Raw genomic sequence first — 9,531 nt, 5'->3', positions numbered from 1 at the left:
TCCTTCCTTTCTTTCTTTCTTTCTTTCTTTCTTTCTTTCTTTCCTTCCTTCCTTCCTTCCTTCCTTCCTTCCTTCCTTCCTTTCTTTCTTTCTTCCTTTCTTTCTTTCTTTCTTTCTTTCTTTCTTTCTTTCTTTCTTTCTTTCTTTCTTTCTTTCTTTCTTTCTTTCTTTCTTTCCTTCCTTCCTTCCTTTCTTCATATTTGAAGCAGAATGTTCCAGAAGACTCTGACCTTAGTTCAAATTTCGCTTCTGACTTTTATTGGTTATGTCACCGGGAGTGAGTCACTTCATCTTTCTCAGTCTTGTTTTTCTCATCCATAAAAAAAGGGGAGAACAAGGCCTATGGTACCTGCTTCTCCTCATTATCATGCTGCTCAGTGGAGATAAATTCTAGGAAGGATTCTGCAAACATTAAAACGCTACCAAAATGCCAGTTGTTCTTAGCCGTTAGTCTTTGCCTGCTTCCCAGAAGAATCTGAAGTGGGATAGGACATTTCAAGCGTATGAAACAAGGCAGTCAATAATCAAAGGAGAAAAAGATCCATGAAAGGAGGAGCAGTCGCCAGGCCTGAAGGGCCAGCTGTTTACTACATTTGCACACGGAGTTTCAATCTGAGTTTCTGGTATCTGGGGTCAAAAAGGGAAACACTGTGGGGGACAGAATCCTCCTTGTCAGCAAGCTCACCTACATCTGCAGAATTCTAGAGGGAGGCTCTCCTGTAGCTTCTCAGAAGAGGGGCATTGGATAAAGGGATGCACCATTAGCCTCAACTCTGGTTTGTCAAGAGACCTGGAAAGATTCAAAGGAACATGACTTATTTTAGCCCTCTGAGGAATTTGGGATCATGACATTAAATCTCAACTTAATGAGGCTATTTCTCTGGGGAGGCTAATACAGAGTAGACCAGGTCCATCAAAGATTCCTGTTCTCAACCCACAGTGGGTCCACCATGCTACAAACAATCAGGCGGCTACAGAGAGAGTCTAATGTGAGGGTCTACTTACTAGGATGGTCAGAAGGCAAACTGATTTGAGAAAGATTTGCAAGGGTCAGGGTGGTGAAGTGAAAGGTACAATAGCCTAAGAGGCAGAATTTCAGGGTTCAAATCCTGGTTCTGCCTCTTAATTTTCTACCTGAATGCTCTTGGGAATATGCACTATATTCCTCTGACCTCAGTTTCTTCCTTTGTAAAGTGAATGCCACATGCCAGTGAATGAATGAATTAACACATGCCAAGCTCTAGGCCAATGGGAGCTACGCGAAATTAATCCAATAAGTGCTACCTGAAGATTCTGAGCAGAGGGAATTAGGAGAAGCCATATGGGGAGGCTATGTCTCCCATTCACTTCTATCAGCCAAAGAGATGAGTGTTTTTAGTTCAACGTCAAGAATGAAGTCTACCAGGTTTCTAATATACTGATTTCCTATTGACTAGAATTCTTAAGAAACTTTCCTAGGTAGCGGAATCAACCTAGGTAGCTGATAGTTAGATTTTGATCAGCAATTTGAATTCTGCCAGGAAGTAAACAGGAAGACCATTGTACAATTTGGTCTATATTTTGACTATATTTTGGTTTCCCCAGAGTCCTTGTTCCTTCCAGAAAGGCTTCATAAAAGCACGTCACTTGGTACATTCAACTAAAGTCATCTCAGTTACAGCTGGAAGGCCCCCCTCCTCTGGGACCCAGCTCACCAGCCTTTGCCCACTCAATCCTTTTGAGTTAATACAGAACCTTAGGCGGTCTAACATCATTTTTCAAAGGCCAAAGCCAAGGTCACTTCAGGATTTAACTCAGTCTGCTTTACTCCATACATCAAGCACCTCTTAGACTTCAAAGAAACACAAAGCTCATCCTGGCGAAGATCTCGTTCACTTAGAGGAGAGGGGGTAGATGAAAACTCAGCCAAGTACATTTGGCTACAGATTAACCGAGCAAGTAAGATGCGGCCCTGGGTTGGAAGTGATTCTGACTTTGCTACTTTTTCGCTTTATCTCCTGGGGACTCAGTTTCCTCATCTATAAAATAAGAACATTGGACTAAATTGTCTCTGCGGTCCTTCCATCCAATGGTCTTCTTCGAGATACCATTTGTCCTGCATTTGGACACAATGTTCAAACCTAGACTGCCTACCTATATCTTGTTTTCCTATCCACATTCTACCTAGACTTTAAGACCAATCTCAAATAATAACCTCCCTGAATCTTAGGGTTGAAGGTGTTCTCTTTGAGGTTACTGAAAAGAGCATGGGATCTGGAGTCAGAAGATCTGCATTCAAAATTCACCTCTGTTGTTCATCATCCATGTGACCCTGGGAAAACCACTTGACATCCCTGACTCTCCGTTCCCTTGTTTATAAAATGATGGACTTAGACCAACTGCTCCATCCCTAGACCTATGGTCCTCGGATCTTCCGTGTTCTTGTTAGACCTTCTATACTATATATGTTGAGAGCTAGCCTATGTGGTGTTGTTGACAAAATGTTGGCTTTGGAGTCAAGAGAGACCCCAGTTCAAATCCCATCTCTGATATTGACCTGATTAGCCTCACTGTGCCTCAGTTATCTTGTATGTAAAATGAAAACTAGTAATAGCCTTTATAGGTTGTCATTTAGATCAAGTGAGATAATCTATGTAAGGTGCTTTGCCAAATCTAAAAGGTCAGTAAATGGAGTTGTCATTTCATCCTTTCTTACGTTATATTGTAGTTTTTGGGCACTTGTCTCATTTTCTCTGCTAATGCTCTAGGGGACAGAGACAAGGCATTTTTCATTGCTGGATTTCCTTCAGCATCTAACACAATTCCTTGCAGACAGAAGATAAGATAACAATGTGTTTTTTTTTTTTAATAAATGAATGAATGTGAGGGAAAAGATCCAAAAATCCACACCAGAGGGGCATGTGATATATTATATCCCCAGGGTATAGACTTCCCTCTCCCTACCACATATCCACATATGTGTGTGTGTGTGTATAATATATATGCATGTATATAGGTATATGTATATATATACACACATATACCTATATGTACATATATTTGTGTGTATGTATGTATGTATGTATGTATATGCATGTGTACATACACACACACACATTTGGTTTCTGTTTCTTGGCTTAATTTGGCCAGGCTATATCTACAGTATTGGGTTCAATTCTACACAGTATACTTCTTTATCCCAGGATGTGGGGGGATTGGAGAGGGGGTTGTGGAAGTGTCAGTATCAACCAGGCTCACAATGTCAGGGAAAGTAAGAACAATACAAAGTTGGGTTTTGTTATTGTTTGTTTGTTTATTTAGTTTAGCAATATTGAGATTAAAGAGGAGGCTCCAAAAATAGAGTCCCTTTGCTTGATGTAGATGGGGTGATGATAACTGACAAAAGAGAAGTCACACTGAGTCTTACTTGGTTTCCATTTCCCTCTGCCAGTGAGAATGGCCTTGAAATGAAAATTGCAGGAGAACATGACTAAGAAAGGGGAAGGTGCGGCCCAAGAAAAATCAGGACATCGTGAGAGAATATGCAGATGCTCTCAGTGAATTCAAGTCACAGGGCCCCCCTGGTGAATGATGACGTTCTTGGGTGAAAAAGCTGGAAGGCCCCCCTCCTCTGGGACCCAGCTCACCAAACTTTGCCCATTCAATCTTTTTGAGTTCATATAGAATCCTTGGCAGTCTGACATCAATTTTTTTTAAGGTAATTGGGGTTAAGTGACTTGCCCAGGGTCACACAGCTTGTAAGTGTCAAGTGTTTGGTCTGAGGCCGGATTTGAACTCAGGTCCTCTTGACTTCAGGGCCAGTGCTCTATCCACTGCTCCACCTAGCCACTCCCAGTCTAACATCATTTTTCAAGGGCTGCAGCCAAGCTCACTTCAGGATCTAACTCCAGTGTGCTTTACTGCATACATCAAGCACCTCTTACTCTTCAAAGAAACATGATCATCCCAGGAAAACCTGGGAGCTATAGTGGTTTGAGCTACTGTCCTCAATATTTCAAAGATTATGGAAAAGGCGAGACTTAACACAAGATTGGAAAAGAGCAAATATACCAGTTTTCAAAAAGGGGGAGAGAAGAGTTTGCAGATTCTAGACCCTGAGCTTCGCTTAAAGTCCAGAACATGGAGTTACAGATGTATTGGGAAGTCTTCTAGAAGAGGAAGCAGACTCCAAAGGTCATCATGGAGGCCTCATCAAGAATGTGTTGTGACATACCTTTGGACAGGATGATCAAGCTAGTAAGTGAGGAGAATTCCCTGAGACCTGTTTACCTGGATTTTAGTGTTTGTTAAACTGTATCATGCTACCCTTATAGAGAACATGGATAGATATAGAGTAGCTGGCTGATAATACAATTCCATGGATTTGGAGCTGGTTGGATGGCCGGACTCAAAGAGGAGTGATTATCAGTGGTTCAGTATCCATGGGGCAGGACATTTCCAGTGGCAAACTCCATGAGTTCAAGCTTGGACCTGGATTGCTTGGATAAAGATATAGATGGTCTATTCATCAAATTTGCAGATGATTCAAAGCTGGGGGGATACGGTGCTGCTAACACAGTGGGTGACAAAATTAGGATCCAAAAGGCTGCTGACTGGGTAGAACCTTCTACTGAATCTAATTAGATAAATTCATTAGATATAAAGTCTTACATGTGGCTACAAGAATCAACTCTTCAAGTACAAAACTGTGGTTACGTGACAATTGATGATGGCTGTCTTGTGGAAGAGGGACCAAACTTTTTCTACTTGGTCTCAGAAAGAAGTCAGAGCAATGGGTACAAGTCCAGGAGAGATTTAGGAACAATATGAAGGAAGGCTTCCTCACAATGAGGTCCAACGGAAGAATGGGATGCTCCCAGCAGAGACAGTTAAACAAAAGCTGAATTACCACTTGCTAGTTCAGATGCAGCAGGAATTTTGTTTGGGAGTAAATTTGATGAGTTAGTTATTTGAAGGCAGGAACCATTCTACTTTAGTCATTCCACTCCCCACAGCTAGCACAGAGCCTGGCACATAGTAGGTGCTTAATCGATGCTTGTGGATTTGCTCATTGGTAATTTTGGTTTATCATTACACTTGCTCTTCTCTTTACCATGGACTCCACGTTCATCCAGTTTTAGCAGTAAAAGGCACAGACAATTCCCAGCTTCCCCCGGATCCCTTCTGACGGACTGTTGGCTCTGGCCCAGCCCTCTGGCCCAGGAACCATTTACAATGACAAAGTCACCTATTTGCCCCATAACTCTACAGTTTCACCCTTGAGCTCCTCCAGCAACCTTGGCTGGGTGCCCTCAGGCCTGGATACGTCTTTTCGGAGCCTGCTAATTGCTCTTAGGATGCCAGCTCTTTGTGGAGCCCCTGTGGACCAAAGGTGTCCATTTCCCCTGCTTCTTGCCATGCCCTTAGACTTGTTTTTTGGGTTGTGGCTTCCTGACATTGGTTGTGCTCCACAAAGGGGTGGGGGAGCAGAGTCCAAGGCACGCTGCATTAAAGACTGATTGACAGGATCCCAGAATCTCAGCGTTGGGAGAATTCCAAGAAGCTGTTTATGATGACCTTGAGCCAGTCAATCGACTCTAGACGTATGCTCCTCGTTTATAAAAATAAAGGCACTGAACTAGACCCTGAGCAATATTTCCTCCTACAATGTGACCTCACAAGTGGTCATCAAGAGGCAGTATGATGTTTTAGATAAGGCACAGATGCAACTTGGAGTCAGAAAAACCTGTCTTTTTGCCTCAGACATTTGTGTGATCTTGGGTACATCAATTAAACTCTCAGTGTCTCAGTTTCCTCATCTAAACAAGAAGGGGACTGAACTCAATAGTCTCTAAAGTCTTTTTGGGATATAAGTCTTTGGTCCTATGACCCATTTTGCTTGAATACCAAGATTTAAATTATGTGACCTTGGATAAGCCACAGTGGATAGAGCACCAGGCCTGAAGTCAGGAAGTCCTGATTTCAAATTTGACCTCAAACATTTACTAGCTGTGTGACCTTGGGCAAAGTCACTTAACCTTTATTTGCTTCAGTTTCCTTATCTATAAAATGGGGATAATAATAACTCCTACCTCTCAAAGATTATTGCAAGGATCACATGAGGTAATAATTGTAAAGCACCCAGCACAGTGCTTGGCACATAGGAAGTGCTACAGAAATGTTAGTTATTATTATTACTGTTATTTTATTATTATTATCATCCTTTCGAGCCTCAGAAAGCCTCAGTTTCCCTATCTGTAAAGTGTATTAGTTGATCTAGATGACCCTCATGGTACCTTCCTTTTTGCTTTCTCATTTCCTGAGTTTATAAGAAGATGAATTGATCCTAGGGCTAATATTTATATTCCGTGTTTGGGAATTATTGTCCAAAGTCCTACTTTCTTGTTTCCCTCTCCTGTCTCATGTTTTTGGGTCATGGGAACCCCTACAATGACTGAATTTCCTTTCAAGTCTTTCCTAACCTCTTGCAAGGCGTGTGACTCTGGCAAAGTTCCCAGACTTCTCTGATTGGAAGTCTCAGTTTCCTCATTGATAACATGAGGATGACCCTGTTTGTGCTGCCACACTATGGCGACATGTTGGGGGACTCGCTTTGCCAATGTATATGAAGGACAGCTCCCATGTTGTAAAAAAAATAGTATTTCATTGCTCCAAACTTCCTGTTGACCCCAAGGCCAAGATCAAAACTGGAGTGCCTTCTTAATTTCTCCTACTCCCCAATGCTTTAACACAGGCTAATGTGGAGGTCAAGAGGATGGGCCTAAAGGAACATCTGGCTGTCTCTGTTCTCCTACCAGGTGCTAAGAGGAGGAATGTTCTGCAAAGGCTGGGGTTAGGCTCCTCTTGAGGCTGTGTGCAGACAGGCCAGGCCTCTTTTCCACACCCTGATGCCTCTCAGGTGATTCAGTTGCCATACAATAATGAGAGGTCAGCTGAGATAATGCTAAAGCATGGTGAGGACAGCAGATAAATAGAACGTATTGTCCTCATTGGTCTGGATGATTTTGTTTTGTAGAACTGGTTTTTGACTCTGAAGATCTGGATTCGTTTCCTGGTTCTGCCGCTAACTGGGTGGGCAAGCTTGGCCATATTGCCATCTCTCTGGGCCTCAGTTTCTTATTTGCTATAAAGATACAACCGGGCCATACTAGAGTGCCCTTTTAGCATAGCCTAACTAACACTGACTATTCCTACCTTTTCTTTTTCATCTTTGCCAATTTGATCGCTTTATTTTTAAGAATTGTGAGAAGAGAAAGAGTATTAGGAAACATTTCACTTTTCACAATCTCTCTGTTCAAGTGGTATCCAGAAGATTAGTGTGGTAGGAATGGTGGGGAGGATTCTCTTACCTCAGAAGATGAAGCTGGGGGATTTAGCTCTTAAGAGACCTCGTTGAATCTAGCCAAGAGTTCAAGAGGAAATGGGAAGCTTTCAATGGGATGTAGAGGTGCCCATAGTCTTATCCTCAGAGAAAGGTAGGAAAAAAATCACCCTTCTTATTCCACGCCATTGGGAACTGAAATAGTCTTCTGGACTGAGTACTCAATCCTAAAATGGAACATAGTACAGGAATGTATTCAACATTGATGTTTAAAAATTAATTAGCTACAGAAAGATGTTCCAAGCCCTCAATATTTTTAGACAAAACCTGAAAATTCCAATTGCAGTTTGAAAGCATAATTTGGAACATCAGCTCTGGAGGCTGAGATGAGTCCGCAAAAAGATGAAGGTGGTTGGTAGATAGGAAGAGGGAAGTTGGTTTCCGCTGAGTATTATTATAGTAGTGAGTAGGAAAACTGGCAGGGAGAGACAGCTGATCAATTTGAGAAAATTCTCAGAGTCTAAATATTACAGTTACATAGGATCTGGAGCTGGGGGCACCTTTAAGATCCACTAGACCAGAAATTCTTAACCTTTGCTTTGTGTCCCTCTGAAGAAACCCATGAATCTTTTTCTCCTCAGAAGAATGTTTTTAAATGCATAAAATAAAATGCACAGATTTAGAAAGGAAATCAATGATATTGAAATGCAATTATCAAAATATATATTTTTTAAAAGACCCAAGTTGGTGGACCCCAGGTTAGGAACCCTTGATCTTAACCCTGTCTCTCATTTTACAGAGAAGGAAACTGAGAATCGCTTGGTCACCAAGCTAGTTAGTGGAGAAGCCAGGACTTGAGTTCTGGTCTTCTGTTTCTCTAGTATAGTGGTCTTTGCCCTAGATTCAAGACTAGTTTCAGAGAAATGAAGTCATTAAGAAAAAAATAAAGGCCACATCTCCCATTTCCCACATGGCCATTTCTCCCATTTCCCAGATCTACTCACAATGCTTCTGAGACCTCTACTCAACTTTGGATTACTGACCATGGAGCTGAGCTGCCTTGATTGACAAATAATTGAACATAAACTTACTTAATGCAATATACCTAGCCAGTTCCAGGCCCCAGACCACCAGCTTAGGGCTCCCAGCCCAGCCAGTTACATTCCCTGGACATATTGTCATCTGCCCTACCATTGGACACACTTTCCATCTCTTGCTCTGGACACAGTGATCAAATCATTGTGTGTACTTCTTGATTATCCTATGATCGGTTCACCATTCCTAATCCCTTACCCCCACCCCCTGCCCCAGCAACCACTGGCTCAATATGATTTGTCTTCCTCTATCAGAATGCAGCCACCCCAAAGCCCAAGAAGTCTCGCTTTTGGTATTTGGATCCTAGAACTTAACAGTGCAGTAACACATAGTCAGTATTTTATCAGCACTTTTTTGTAATTCTTTCCTATTGTTGGCTCTATGTTAAAGCTGTCTAGATTTGGAATTAGAGGGTTCAAATGGGTTCAAATGCTGCTTATGCCCAGGTATTTCACTCCTCTCCTCATATGTAAGTGGGGAGGATGTTGTATTAGATGATGTTTAGTGTCCCCTCTAGTTTTAAATCTATTATCCTATGAGATAACTTGACCTTGGTCAAATCATTGAATTTCCTTGAGTCCAGTTTCCTCATCTGTTAAATCAGAGGGTTATACTGGATGGCCTCTGAGGCCCCTTCTAGTGCTTAGTTTTGTGACCCTATGACCTGAGTTCATATATTGGCTCTTCAGACCTCACTTTTTTCCTCTGTACAACAGAGGGGAGAGAAGTTGAGCTAGCTGACCTCTGATGCTTCCTTCCAGCTCTACATCTATGATCCCAGGATGCCATGAAGGGAATGGAGCTTAGAGGAATGACAGGATAAGGATGAGAACAGGGCCTCAGTCTTGAGCTGAGCGGAAGCAGTGCATCCATTCAGATTCCAGAGGGAAAGCATCTTCTTCATCCATCCCATCCATGTATTCACCCACCCATCCATCCATCCATCCATCCACCCACTTGTCCATCCTTCCATCCATCCATCCAACCATCCACCCACTTGTCCATCCTTCCATCCATCCATCCATCCATCCATCCATTCACCCACTTGTCCATCCTTCCATCCATCCATCCATCCATCCATCCATCCATCCATTCACCCACTTGTCCATCCATCC

This window comes from Vombatus ursinus, unplaced genomic scaffold (assembly GCF_900497805.2).
Source record: "Vombatus ursinus unplaced genomic scaffold, bare-nosed wombat genome assembly UNPS02006874.1, whole genome shotgun sequence".
In the NCBI taxonomy this organism is placed as follows: domain Eukaryota; kingdom Metazoa; phylum Chordata; class Mammalia; order Diprotodontia; family Vombatidae; genus Vombatus; species Vombatus ursinus.
The sequence above is the reverse complement of the archived record's forward strand: the minus strand, read 5'-3'. Positions refer to the sequence as shown.